Below are 16,013 nucleotides of genomic sequence, written 5' to 3' on the forward strand. Positions count from 1 at the left end.
AGCAGGCTCAAGGATCCTCACTGTTTCAGCCAGGATCCTCTATCCTTCAACTAGGGTCCATGGGTCAACAGGCTCAAGGATCCTCACTGTTTCAGTCAGGATCTTCTATCCTCCAACAGGGGTCCATGGGTCAGTAGGCTCAAGGATCCTCATTACTCCAGCAGGGATCGTCCATCATTCCACAAGGATCCTCTGGGTTATATATTCAAGGGTCCAATAATTCCCAACCTCAAGGACCCTTCTATCAGAATCAAGGATCCTCAGGAGTCCAACATCTACGATCCTTCGAAGTCCATGAAGGAGATTTCATTCCCATGCAGACTATCGCGTCGGGTGGTCCTACTCATATTACAGACTCTTCTTATCCCAGATACTCATCTGAGATGCCAACCTTCGCCCAGCAAAGAGGTAATTTGTATGATCATTTATCCTTAGACGCTAACCGTGGTTCCATGCAGGATGCAGGTATTAATCAAGCAATGGCCAAGGAACTACAGAAACTTAAGGACATGATATCCAGTGTTCCCGGGGTCATACGACCAATCCCCGAGATACCTGAGGGAAACCTCAAGTTATCCAGATTTGCTCTGCCTATCTGTGATGCCGAAATCCCGAAGCAGTTCCAGACTCCGAATATGAAGATTTATGATGGAACCACTGATCCTGATGAACATGTGACACAATATAGGGAAAGGATGGAGATCAACCCAATTCCGTAGAGACTCAAAGAAGCCTGCCTATGCAAAAGCTTTGGATCCACACTAACGGGAGCCGCACTAAAATGGCTGCTAAGTCTTCCTCCTTTTTCAATTACTTCTTTTGCTCACTTGGTTAACTTATTCAACAATCAGTTATCCTGTAGTCGGAAATTTGAGAGGTTAACCAGTGATTTATATCGTGTTATTCAACCTAGTGATGAATCCCTTAGGGACTTTGTTACCAGGTTCAGTAAGGAAGCTCTAGAAATCCCAAATCTTGACATGACTACTGCTGTTGAAGCATTCAAGATGGGAATTCAGAAGATCTCCCCCTTTTATGATGATTTAGTGATGACTCCGTGTAGGACATTAGACGATGTCAGAAGCAGAGCATTGAGATACATCCGATTGGAAGAAGATAGAAGGATCCAGGATCGTCTTGGGGGACAAACAAAACAAGAAACCCCCGAAAAGAATAAAGGATCCTGGAACAGGAGCAACAATTCGAAGCCGTACGCCAAGTTCAACAATCAGAACGTACGGGCAGTTGAAGAAGGAGATGACGATGAAGACTATCCATGCATCTCCGACTATTGTTTCTCTGTGGACACTCATGGCCTGATCTGTGCCATGAAGGATTTGGGAGAAAAAGCCAGGTGGCCCCGAAAGAATGAGAAGGTTGTCAGCTTCAAGGACAAGTCTAAGGGGTGTGCCTTCCACGAAGACTTTGGCTACGCGACAGACAAGTGTATCGGTTTAAGGAGGGAAATTGGATACCTCCTGAGCAAGGGTCACTTTAAAGAACTCTTGGGAAGGAAGAAATCCAAGATCCAGGATCCTAAAGATCATCCACAGAAGGCAACACCACCACCACCACCAGATGCTCATGTGATCAACTTTGTCCCCAGAGACTACTAGTTATTTCAACATTATTGTGCTATAGGAGAAAGTCCCATAGAAGAATTCGAACTTGACGATAAAAGAAGACCACTTATGCCCACAACTCGAGTGACTGATCAGAGAATCTTCTTCGATTCGAGGATCCATGATCCTCACCAGGATGAGCTGAACATACAAATGGTCAATTTCATCTCTGGAGGTTCAGAAATTTGCGGAACTTCTTTTTCGGCAGCAAAAAGACTCGCTAAAGAAACCAAGATGGATAACGGGGACCGACCAACAGTATCCACCACTCTAACAACAGACAAAAGAATCTTCTTCGATGAGGAAGACAAGTTAAACATTCAGGACCCCCCATCACGACGGTTTGATTATTACTTTATTTATTTCTAACCATTATGTACACAGGATCCTTGTGGATGGTGGCAGCTCGGTAAACATTATCCAACACGATGTCCTCAAAAAGATGAACATCCCAGATTCAGAGATCATTCCTAGAACATCGATGCTAGTCGGTTTCGGTGGTGAAACAAAGAAAACATTGGGGGACATCAACCTCCCAATATATATCGAAGGGTTAAATTCGCATCAGAAATTTTGTGTTATTGATAACCTTTCCTGTTGGAATGTTATCTTAGGTAGGCCATGGCTGCATGGAATGAAGGCAGTAGCATCAACATATCACCAATGCATCAAACTACCTACTCCTTGGGGAGTTGTAAAGATAATTGGCGACCAAGCGGAGGCAAGAAACTACTACTTTTCATCAATGAAGCCAACAGCCAAACAAACTATAGCATAGCAACTACAGGAGAATCCTAGGGACGTACTGGAGGCACAGGAAAAAATCTTAAAGAAATATCGTTAGACCCCAAAGATCCAGAGGTGAAGGTGTTCCTAGGATCCAGTATCCCCAACAAAATCGAGGAGGATTTGATATTCTTCTTAGGGCGAAGAAAATCTACCTTTGCCTTCAAGCATTCTGATATGACAGGTATTTCTAAAGAGGTAATCACCCATAAACTAGGCCTTGATTTATCTATTAAACCCGTCCATCAGAAGCGAAGGAAATTCGCTCCTGAAAGGAATAAGATCATACAAGAAGAAGTTGAAAACTTCTTAAGGCCGGTATGATCAGAGAGGTTCAATATCCGCGATGGCTAGCTAATGTGGTCGTCGTTTCAAAAAAGAATGGAAAGTGGAGGGTGTGTGTCGATTTTACCGATTTAAACAAGGCATGCCCCAAGGATCCTTTCCCATTACCACATATAGATTCCATGGTGGATGCAACGGCAGGACATGAAATGCTTACCTTTATGGATGCTTTCTCTAGATTTCAACAAATTAAAATGGAACCATTTGATCAAGAGGATACAGCATTCATGACTCCTACCGGCATATACTGTTATACTGCTATGCCAATTTGGACTAAGAAATGCAGGGGAAACATACCAAAGACTAGTCAACATGATGTTCAAGGATCAGCTGGGTAAGACCATGGAGCTATACATAGATGATATGGTGGTGAAGTTAAAGAAAGCTGAGGATCACCTTAGAGACCTCGAGGAAGCATTCAATATCCTTGACCATTATAACATGAAATTGAATCCGTAAAATTGCCACTTTGGTGTTAAGGCCGGAAAATTTCTGGGATATACGGTAACCAAACGTGGAATTGAAGCAAGCCCCGAACAGATTGAATCCATCCTTAATTTGAAGTCTCCTGCAAACGCCAACGATGTCCAAAGGCTCACAGGGAGGATAGCCGCTCTCAATAGATTCATCTAGAGAACCTCCAAGAAATGCAAAGACTTCTATGACATCCTTAGGAAGAATAAGAAGTTTGAGTGGACGGAGAAGCATGAAGCTGCGCTTACAGCCTTGAAGGATTACTTATCCTCAGCTCCAGCTCTAATGAAGCCGGTAGATGGAGAATCCTTATATCTGTATTTAGTTGTCTCGAGTAACGCAGTAAGTGACGTCTTGGTAAAGGATCATGAAGGTGAGCAGCATCCTGTTTACTATGTAAGTAAAAGTCTTATAGATGCGGAAGCAAGGTATTCTCATTTAGAAAAATTAATCCTTGCACTTATTATGGCCTCTACTAAACTAAGACATTATTTTGAAACTCATCCCATTATTTTGAGAACTAACTACCCTGTAAAGAATGTTCTTAGAAAACCAGAGTTATCAGGTAGAATGGCTAAGTGGGCTGTAAAATTAAGTCCATATGATATCCAATACGAGCCAAGAACAGCAATCAAGTCTCAAGCACTAGCGGACTTTGTGGCTGATTTCACTAGTGATCTACAAAAGGAAGCTGACTTGGAGGTCCAACAACTGGAAAAGACCAAGGATCCCTGGATACTCTTCACTGATGGAGCATCCAACGTGAGAGGAACAGGATTGGGGATCCTACTGAAATCGCCACAGGGGGGCATATTACCCCAGTCCATAGCTTGTGAATTCCAAGCAACAAATAATGAAGCAGAGTACGAGGCTCTAATCGCAGGTTTGCAATTAGCCAAAAGCATGAGGATCAGGTATCTTCAAGTTTATGTAGATTCTTTATTGATAACTAACCACTTTAATGGCTCATATGTTGTTAAAGGTGAGAAACTAATGAAATATTTAGATATTGTGAAGGAGTTATCAAAATCCTTCGAAATATTTGGTATTACACAGGTACCGAGGGAAGAAAACGCTGGGGAAGACGCCTTGGCAAACTTAGCCTCATCTTTGAATATTCCTGAGGATTTGAAAATTCCAATAATCCACATCCTTTCGCCAGCAATAGGAGAACAAGAAGTTGGAGAGATATCGAATAATAAAGAAATCGTGCTCTGGGATCCTTCATCCTCAAATAACAAAGGATCATGGATCCATCCTATCAAGAACTACATTCAGACTGGAGAAATTCCAACGACAGAAAATCCCAAGTCCTTCAAACTCAAGGTATCCCAATATATTTTTTTAAATGATATTGTATATAGAAAATCTCCCGCAGGTCCATATCTCAGATGCATTAAGGATCCTGAGATCTAAGAAGTACTCAAGGATTTTCATGAAGGGGATTGAGGCAATCACACAGGTGGAAGAGCGTTATTTTCCAGGATACTCAGAACTGGATACTTCTGGCCAACAATGAAGAAGGATGCAGTGGAATATTCAAGGAAATGTGATGCTTTTCAAAGACACGCAAACATCCTTCATCAACCAGCGGAGCCTCTATATCCTATATCCTCCTCATGGCCTTTCATGAAATGGGGTATGGATATTGTTGGCAAGCTACCAAAAGCACCAGGCGGAAAGGTCTTTATGCTTGTTATGACTGACTACTTCTCCAAATGGATTGAGGCAGAAGCATTCATACAAGTCCGAGAAAGGGAAGTAATATCTTTTATTAAATGAAATATTATAACTATATTTGGTATTCCTGCTGAAATTGTTTGTGACAATGGTTCCCAGTTTATCGGGAGTAGAACCACTAACTTTTGTGACAGTTGGGGCATCAAAATGATTACTTCAACTCCGGTTCATCCTCAAGCCAATGGTCAAGCAGAGTCTAGGAACAAGATCATCATCAACAATCTAAAGAAGAAGCTAGGATCCAAGAAGGGAAAATGGGCTGAAGAACTTCCTTATGTTCTTTGGGCAGATAGGACTACACCCAAAAATGCGACAGGCTAGACAACCTTCTCTTTGGTGATTGGATAAGAAGCTGTGATCCCTACAGAAATGGTGGTTCCTACTGCGAGAACGAGCATCCGTGATCCTGAAGCCAATGAAGAAATCCTTCTTGAAGACTTGGATACTATAGAAGAACTCAAAGACCTGGCCAAAATCAGAATAGCAGCATATCAACAAAGGGTAGCTGGGGCATACAACAAAAATATAAGGATCAGAAGAATTCAAGAAGGAGATCTAGTTTTGAGGAAAATCTTCCAAAATACTACCAATCCGGCTGATGGAAAGTTAGCACCTAAATGGGAAGGACCTTATCAGATTGAGTCGGAAGCAGGAAAGGGGGCATATCATTTGCTCGCAATGGAAGGCAACAGGCTACCAAGAGCATGGAATGCCATCCACCTCAAGAAATACTTTTTCTGATCAGGATCCACTATCTTCAATAAGGATCTAGGATCCTTACAGCGGTAACATCTTTTTGATCAGTTATTCTTTTTGAATTTTTACTGGTTATTTAAGGATAAGATATTCTTAACATATTCTCTTTTCCAAGTTTTGAATAACCATGCAGGTTTATAGTAATTTACTTGATGATCAAGAGGTTGGCCACCTCTCCTTTATATTTGAGGTATTATCTTATTTCCCTTTGCCTAGCCCACGTTTGGATATGACCCCCGATGGTCATGTGCCCTACGGTTTAAAGCTTTTCACCTTTCTCACGATCGCCAGTTGCGCACGCTATCCGACGTATAGTTCGGGGCAGCGGGACCAGTACACGCTTAGTGGCTGACAATTTCGTTGCCTCCGGCTATATGGAGGATCCTACGATTTATGGTAGACGCACCATACCGCCGGTTTATAACGTTTTCACGTTATCCAACGTTTGGGCTAAAAACCGGTATGGGCGAGTCCCCAGTTAACATCCGTATTTTGGGCTTGTCCCAAGTTTCGAGCTTGTCCCCAGATTACACGGGCGTGTCCCCAGATTACACGGGCTTGTCCCCAGATTACACGGGCTTGTCCCCAGTTGCACGGGCTTGTCCCCAGTTTATTATTTGGGCTTGTCCCCAGCTTAATGGGTTTGATCCCAGTTAATAATACGAATTATTTGCAACAGATTTTCTAAGTTTTTTCTGAAGATCAAGAAACTAAGGATCCCGGATCCTAAAGCTATTCCCGTAAGGATCATTAAGAGTTTAATACTTCTGGTAACTTAGGTCTATCTAGACCTTCTGGTATGATCTCTGTTAATTAACTTATGTATTGTATTTGTTGCAATAATTTTGGATATTTCAACTTGGAGGGTTATTCCCTTAAAGTTATTTTATTACTAAAAATTTTACCTATTTTAAGGATACTCTATCCTAAAATTTTCCCTTTGAGGGGTTTCTGTTGTATAGTTTTTGTCAACCGTTAAGGATATTACTTCCTACTATTTGTTCTTTAAGGATATTCTATCCTAAACGATTTTCATAAGAATCTTTTATCCTAAAAAGCTTTACTTAAAATTATTTTTCAAACTATCAACAATGCTAAAGTTATATCTAACAAATTTTTGAAAGTAAACAACAAGTAAATAGTCAAAAGATTTAAATATTAATAAGCCGCAAGGAGTTATCCAAAATTCTTAACCCGGACTTATGCAAAAGATGGACCATCCATCCGGGTTAAGTGAGAGTTACTAACAGTTCATAAGTGCAGGAAAATTAAAAAATAGGGGCAACAAAGGCTTCATGCCCACAAACAAAGGATCCCTCCACCTTTGTCACCCCCGCTGATTGTCTTAAGGATCATGGATCCTTTATCCTAAATACTATTGTTTATTACAGACCATTGAAATTGTTCATAAAAACACCAACACAAAATAAAAAGTGGGCTCGGGCCTTGTCTTTCATATCCTTCATTGCCCACCTAAGCTGCATCCTCAACCGCAGCATCACCTCCTCCCTTTCCAGCTTCAACCGCCTCCTTAACGCCACTGGTCCCAGCCTCGGTGTTTTCGGCCATCTCCTCGTCATCCTCACCACCAAGATCGTCAAGAGCAGCCTTCCAAAAATCCACATCCCAGGCCAACTTGTCAAAAGCAGGATCACCGGCCTTCATCGTCATATTGATCCGTGCCTGGAATATCGACCTGGCAGCCCACACTTTGGCTTCATCAGTAGCCTTCTCCACTGCCTCTTGACGTTGGGCTTCGGCTAAGGATAACTGATTCTCCAACTGTTTCTTGGAGAGCTGGATCATAGCCTTGTCCTTAACAACCACAGCTTTCCCTAACCCTGACATTTTCTCGCTCATTTGATGGATAATCTTTTCATAGTGATCCCTCATAGTGGTCACATCCTATCAATAAATTTCATATCAGAATTGGGACAATATTGGATCCTAAAATATGAAATGACAGAATACGGCACACTTACAGAGTCGACAATGCCATAATGGGTCTCAGGATCGGAGGATCTTTTCCTCTTGGAAGCTGCGGATTTGGCCCTGGTTGTTGCAGTCTTGGGCTCAGAGCTAGTGCCTGCGTTGGAAACCTCCTTCTTGACAGCAGGAGAAGTAACCATACAGTCGATGTCATCTAGGAAGAACTTGAGAGCAAACTTTCCTGATTTCTTGGTACCTGTAAAAGAAAAGTCGACAGATAAGTATTCTATTTTATTTTATTTACCTTAAAATTATAAACTTACTTGACATGCTTGAACTTGAAGAGATATCACAAAAACCTTCAACAAATCGAGCTTGAAAGGTCCTAACTTCGGTATCCAGTGCTAGGAACTGATTTGCTTTCTCTTTTGTTCCAGGTAGTTTACTCAATGAAGCGAAGTTCTCAACTCAGACAACAAGAAAGAATAAGGATTAAAATAGAAGCATAAAGGATCCTACTATTCCTTAAGGATCCAGGATCCTACCCTTCGTGACCCACGTTAAAGGAAGATCAGTTCCCCCTAGTATTGAGTCGCATTTTACGAAGAAAAACTGATTCCTCCACACGGAATCATTTAGAGTGGCTTTTAAGATGGGATGGGGCTGTCGAGGCTTGGATTTGAAGATGAAACGAGCAGGACCGTGGGTAGTGAGGGTGTATAAGTATGATAACTCGGGAAGGCCGAAATCGATTTTCTCCTCTTCGATGATTCTCTCGATCATGCTGAGAACCCTCCAAATCATCGACATAGCCTGTATGTAGGATATGCCGGTAGAGTCGAAAAAACTTTGGGTAAAAGATGGAAAAGGGTACTTGTAGCCGATCAAAAATGGAGTCGCCGGAAAACATATCCAAACCTTGGAGTACACATCACACCTGACACTGGATTCATAGGGTCGGAATAGGGTTTTCGGAGGAAATAACGAGTGAAAACCGTCGACCTCGGGATTTGTGAACTTGCAAATCTCGGCCGACGGGTTAGCAATGTGGCACTGAGGTTCCATTTCCGACAACAAGCAGTCATCGGAAACTTGTTCGGGGGGCTTAGAAGCAGACGAAGAAGAATAAGATGAAGCAGCAGACACTGTATAAGAAAAAAGATAAGAAGGATAGCTGATTCGCCGGTGTAAGGTGTGTTTATAATCAAAGATATAGGTTGCATATATAGACGGTTATAATTAACCTTGGGGGCTAAATGGTAAATATTCAGGCAAAAGCGTCCCATCTATCAGTTTTCGCAGCAATTTTGAATTTCAAAATGATAGTTGTATTCCACTGTCACCCGCCATTTTGGGGGCAATTGTTAGGCCATGAATTTTATACTAAGAATCCTTTATCCTTGACTATCTTATGGATAGTTTATCCTTGAAATATGTATTAGGATATAAAGGATCGATGATCCTCGGTATTACTTGTTTACTAATGATTGTGTTTAGTATGGTGATATGTTAGACAGGTGTGGCAACTTTAAGAAGTACTTGCATCAATTGTCCTCACAGAATATTCTCTAGCTGGAGCATGGATCCAGGATCCTAATTCAACGTGGCTGTTAATGGAAGAATTCGTATGAAGATTGATATTTAAATATCAACAACGTCTACAAGACTCGTTCTCCCGCTTATCTCGCTACTGGACGGCTATTGGCACGTGGTCAAAGGTCGTGGAGTGGCTAGTGGAAGACTTCCGGATAGTTAGGGAATATTGTTAGTGATATTTTCTTATTTAATTGAGCTATGATTTAGTAGGAAGGACACATGTATTATCACACACACTAGAGCAGAAACAAGCATTCTCTCTATTCACTAGCTTACTTTGTAATCTCGATCATTGACTCCACAACGATTGTAACACCCTTTTTATCTAATATAAATGACGGTGATAGTTTTCACCGTCCGGGGTTTTTTGTGCCGGAGATCACGATAATCACATACTCATCGACGATAGGTTACCTTGTTGATCCATGACCGAAAAGAATCGACCAACGATTACTTATTTAATCCTTGATCGAAGAGATTCGACCAAATATTACCTTGATAAGTTGTGACCGAAGTAAGACTATCTTGGTTAAAGGCTTTCCCCTCGTATTCACATCGCTGAGTTCAACAAGATCTCACGTATATATTAGTTTCTATCGAGTAAGCACCTTACCTCACATTTACAAATTTGGATACTTGATCCTTAGCAGATTTTTGTCCAAAACACCTGAAAATTCTAGAAGATATGAAGATTCCAATTATTCATGTTCTCTCACCAGCAAAAGGAGAACAAGAAGTTGGAGAAATATCAAATGACAAATAAATTGTACCCTGGGATCCATTATCTTCCAGTAACCGAGAATCATGGATCCTTCCGATCAAGAAGCACATCCAAACAGGAGAGATTCCAGCAATAGAGAATCCCAAATCCTTCAAACTCAAGGTATCACAATACATTTTATTAGATGATATGCTATACAGGAAATCTTTTGCAGGTCCATACTTGAGGTGCATCGAGGATCCTGAAATCCAAGAGGTGCTCAAAGATATTCATGAAGGTGGCTGTGGAAATCACACCGGGAAAAGATCCCTATTTTCAAGAAATCTAAGAACATGATACTTCTGGCCTACAATGAGGAGAGATGCAGTGGAATATTCAAGGAAATGTGATACTTGTCAAAGACATGTAAACATCCTCCACCAGCCGGCAGAACCTATGTATCCTATATCCTCTTCGTGGCCTTTCATGAAATGGGGTATGGATATTGTAGGCAAACTACCTAAGGCACCAGGAGGAAGAGTATTCATGCTTGCAATGATGGACTATTTTTCAAAATGGATAGAAGCAGAAGCCTTTGTTCAAGTACGCGAAAAAGAGGTGATATCTTTAATTAAAAGAAATATAATTACTAGATTTGGTATTCCCTCGGAAATTATTTGTGACAATGGTTCCCAATTTATCGGGAAAAGAACCACTAACTTTTGTGATAGTTGGAGCATCAAGATGATAACTTCTACTCGAGTACATCCTCAAGCTAATGGTCCAGCAGAGTCTAGCAACAAAATTATCATCAATAATCTGAAGAAGAAATTAGGATCCAAGTAGGGAAAGTGGGCCGAAGAGCTACCTTATGTCCTTTGGGCAAACAGGACAACACCAAAGAATGCAACAGGCCAGACACCATTCTCCTTAGTATTTGGCTCAGAGGCAGTAATCCCAACAGTGATGGTGGTTCCTACGGCAAGAACAAGCATTCGTGATCCTGAAGCCAATGAAGAAATCCTTCTTGAAGACTTGGATATTGTAGAAGAACTCAGAGACCTAGTCAAGATCATAATGGCAGCTTATCAATAAAAGGTAGCTGGGGCATACAACAAGAATATAAAAATAAGAAGATTTCAAGAATGAGATCTAGTTTTGAGGAAGGCCTTCCAAAATACTACCAATCCGGCTGATGGAAAGTTAGCACCCAAATGGGAAGGACCTTATCATATTGAGTCGGAAGCAGGAAAGGGCGCATATCATTTGCTCACAATGGAAGGCAGCAGATTACCAAGGGCATGGAATGCTATCCACCTCAAAAAGTATTTTCTCTAATGAGGATTCAGTATCCTAAGAGGATATGTTATCCTCTAAGGATCTAGGATCCCGAAATTGGTAATATCCATTTGAATACTTATTCTTCACAGTTTATTATTATTAATAATTCCAGGATAACAGATTCTTAACAATTTATCATTTCCAAGTTTTTAAGTAACAATGCAGATTTCGATAAGAGGTTCAAAGTCTAATAGGTTGGCTACCTCTCCTTTACATTAGAGGTACTATCATATTTCTCTTGGCTTAGCCCACGTTTGGATATAACCCCCGATGGTCATATCCTCTAAGGTTTAAAGGTTTTCACCTTTCTTATAAATAGAGTTTCTACACTCTCGCCTGGAGCGCACGTTATTCGACGTATAGTTCGGGGCAGTGGGACCAGTACACGCTTAGTGGCTGACAATTTCGTTGATTTCGGCTATATGGAGGATCCTACGAATTATGGTAGACGTACCATATCACCGGTTTATAACGTTTTCATATTATCTCAAGACAAAGGTTTCTAACATTTTCATGTTAGCTGAGGTTTTGGCGTTTTCACATCACTCACGTTTGGGCTAAATCCCGGTTTGGGCGAGTCCCCAGTTAACATCCGTATTCGGGCTTGTCCCCAGATTACACGGGCTTGTCCCCAATTGCACGGGCTTGTACCCAGTTTATTATTTGGGCTTGCCCCCAGCTTAGTGGGTTTAACCCCAATTAACACTATGAATTGTTTGCAATAGATTCACTAAGTTCTATGTGAAGATCAAAATTCTAAGGATCCCGAATCCTAAAGATGTTCCTTCAAGGATCATTGAGAGTTCAATACTTATGGTAACTTAGGTCTATCTAGACCTTCTGGTATGATCTCTGTTAATTAACTTTTGTATCATATTGATTGCAATAATTTTGGATATTTCAGTTTAGATGGTTATTCCCTTAAAATTATTTATTACTAAAACTTTTTTACCTATTTTTAGGATACTCTATCCTAAAATTTGTCCTTCAAGTAAATTCTATTGTAAAACTTTTATCAACTTTTAAGGATATTTTATCCTACTATTTATTCTTTAAGGATATTCTATCCTAAGAAATTTTTCTAAGGATATTTTATCCTAAAAATCATTTACTTAAAATTATTTTTCAAAACTATCAACAATGCTAAAGTTATATCTAATAAACTTTTAAGAGAAAAAAAACAGGCAAATAATCAAAAGATTTATTTAATAATAAGCCGCCAGGACTTATCCAAAATTCTTAGCCCGGACTTCACCATGCAAAAGATGGACCATCCATCCGGGCTAAGTGAGAGTTACTAACATTTCATAAGTGCAGGAAAATTAAAAAACAGGGGCAACAAAGCCTTCATCCCCACAAACAGAGGATCCCTCCACCTTTGTCACCCCCGCAGATTGTCTTAAGGATCATGGATCCTTTACCTTAGTTACTATTGTTTATTACAGACCAAAGCAATTGTTCATAAAAGCATCAACACAAAATAAAAAAGTGGGCTCGGGCCTTGTCTTTGATATCCTTCATTGCCCACTTAAGCTACATCTTCAACCGCAGCATCACCTTCTCCTTTACCGGCTTCATCCATCTCCTTGACAACACTAGGCCCAGCCTCGATATTCTCAGCCATATCCTATTCGTCCTCACCACCAAGATCATCCAGAGCATTTGTCCACTTCTCCACTTCCCAGGTCACTTTATCGAAAGCAGGATCACCGGCCTCCTTCGCCATCTTGACCCGCGCCTGAAAAACTGACTTGGCAGCCCATACCTTGGCTTCCACCGTAGCCTGCTTCAATGTTTCCTGATGCTCAGTCTCTGCTGAGGATAGCTGACCCTCCAACTGTTTCTTCTCTTTGGAGAGATGGAACATAGCCTTATCCTTAGCAACCACAGCTTTCCCTAACCCAGACATTTTCTCGCTCATCTGGTGGATAATCTTTTCATAGTGATACCTCATAACAGTCACAGCCTATCAATAAATTTCATATGAGTATTGGAATGATCTTTGATCCTAAAATACGAAGTGATAGAATACAATAGACTTACAGAGTTAACAATGTCGTAATGAGTTTCGGGCTCGGAAGACCTTTTTCTCTTGGAGGCAGCATATTTAGCCCTCGTTGTTGCAGTTTTAAGCTCGGAACTGGTGGCAACCTTCAAAGCTTCTTTCTTAACAGCAGGAGAGGTGGCCATATAGTCGATGTCATCTAGAGAAAATTTGAGAGCAGACTTTCCTGATTTCTTGGCGCCTGTAGAAGAAGAGTCGACAGATAAGTGTTCTATTTTATTTTATTTATATTAAAATTATTAACTTACTTGACATGCTTGAACTCGAGGAGATATCACAAAAACCTTCAACAAATCGAGCTTGAAAGGTCCTAACTTCGGTATCCAGTGCTAGGAACCGTTTTGTCTTTTCTTCTGTTCCAGGTAACTTGCCCAAAGAAGCAAAATTGACAACTGCAAATAACAAGAAAAAGTTCAGAATTCGAATCAAAGCATAAAGGATCCTGCTATCTCTTAAGGATCCAGGATCCTACCCTTTTTAACCCATTTTTAAGATAGGTCAATTCCTTCTGGTACAGAGTCACGTTTTACAAAGAAGAACTGGTTCCTCCACAGGTAATCGTTTAAGGTGACTTTTAATAACGGATGAGGTTGTCAGGGCTTGGATTTGAAGATAAAGCGGGCAGGATCGTGACTAGTAAAGGTATACAAATGTGATAACTCTGGAAGACCAAAATCAATCTTCTGCTCCTCTACGATTCTCTCGATAGTGCTGAGAACCCTCCAAATCATAGGCATAGCCTGTATATAGGATACGCCGGTAGAATGAGTAAAAGACGGAAAAGGGTACTTATAGCCGATCAGAAATGGAGTCGCCAGAAAGCAAACCTAAACCTTGGAATATAAATCGCAGCGGACTCTGGATTCATAAGGTCGGAAAAGGATTTCGGAGGGAATAACGAGCGAAAATCGTCAACCTCGGGATCCGTGAGTTTTCAAATCTCGGCGGACGGATTGGTCAGCAGACATTGGGGTTCTATTTCTGTTAGCTCAGAGCCGTCAGAGGTTTGTTTAGAAGGCTTAAAGGGAGATGGAGAAAAAGAAGACGAAGCATCAGACATTATTAAAGAAAATAAGAGAGAAATGAAAGAAGGATACCTGATGCGTCGGATAAGGTATGTTTATAATCAAAGATATAGGGCGGCATATATAGACGGTTATAGTTAACCTTGGGGGCTAAATGGTAAGTATTCTGGCAAAACCGTCCCATCTATCAAGTTTTGCAGTAATTTTGAATTTCAAAATGACAGCTGTATTCCACTGTCACCCGCCATTTTGGGGGCAATTGTTAGGGAATGAATTTTGTGCCAAGGATCATATATCCTTATCTATCTTATGGATAGATGATTCCTGAGATTTATATCAGGGTATCAAGGATAAACGATCCTCGGTGTTATTTGTTACTAATGATTGCATTTAGTATGGTGATGTGTTAGACAGATATAACGATTTTGAGATGCAGTCTGCTATGTGTTCCACTACGAGACGTCTATAGCATATGGTCAATGTTTTGGATAAAAATCAGCTAAGGATAATGTATCCAAATTCGTAATTGTGAGGTAAGGTGCTAACTCGATAATATTGAATGTGTAATCGTAATCTGGGTGAACACAATGATTTGATCACGAGGGAAAAAGCCCTTAACCAAGATAGTCTCACTTCGGTCAAAACTTATCAAGGTAATCTCTTGGTCGAATTTTCTCAATCAAGGATTAACTAAATAATCGTTGGTTGAATCTTTTCGGTCAAGGATCAACAAGGTAACCTTTAGTCATTAAGTATGTGATTATCGTGATCTCCGGCACAAAAATCCCTTGGACGGTGAAAACTATCACCGTCAAGTTTATTAATGGTAAAAATCGGGTTACAAATGTGGAGATATGACCGAGAATACAATGTAAGCTAGTGTGTAGAGAGAATATATGGTTCTGCTCTAGTGTGTGTGAGAATACATGTGTTTTCTAAGTGATCATAATCTCAATTATATATAATAGATAATAACTCAATGGAGTTATTAATAATAAAGACTATTAACTAATTTTTCTAAAAATCCGCCTTTATCTTCAATGTAGAGGTAACAGCCACTTTGACCACGTGCTCCATCACTCAGGCTGCGAAATAGGGGGTAGACCAGGTCTCTTAGCCGATACATCTGTCAAATATATTTTTATACACATGAAACAATCGTTAGTAAATAATATGTACTGAGGATCCTTGATCCTGACGGTATCCGACCAAGTATAACTGATCCAAGAACATATGCTAGGATAACTTATCCACAGTGTCAAATTTCTGTGCACTAACAATTGCCCCCAAAATGGCGGTTGTGATAAGATCACAGCTGTCATTTTGCCTTTGAATTCAAACTTCCTACAAAAGCTTATGAGATTTGACAAGCTGGATATAATTGTCATATTTCATTGGAGTTTCCTTGGGAACTTCCCTTCCGGCTGTATATCCTTCTCCTTGCAAATCATGAACAACCAGGAACACCTATTTTACCCGGGTGGATGATCCATTTTTCGTATGGTAAAATCCTGGTTAAGGATTTTTGGTAATTGCAAGTAAGTTTAATAAATAGTATCTTTTAACTATCTGTTGATTGTCTGTTATTTTGAAAGTTTGTTTGATATAGATTTAGACTTGTTGAAAGTTTTGAG

Source organism: Bidens hawaiensis, unplaced genomic scaffold (assembly GCF_021521415.1).
Source record: "Bidens hawaiensis isolate Kalapana, Puna unplaced genomic scaffold, B.hawaiensis_p1.1 tig00015932_1, whole genome shotgun sequence".
NCBI classification, from domain to species: domain Eukaryota; kingdom Viridiplantae; phylum Streptophyta; class Magnoliopsida; order Asterales; family Asteraceae; genus Bidens; species Bidens hawaiensis.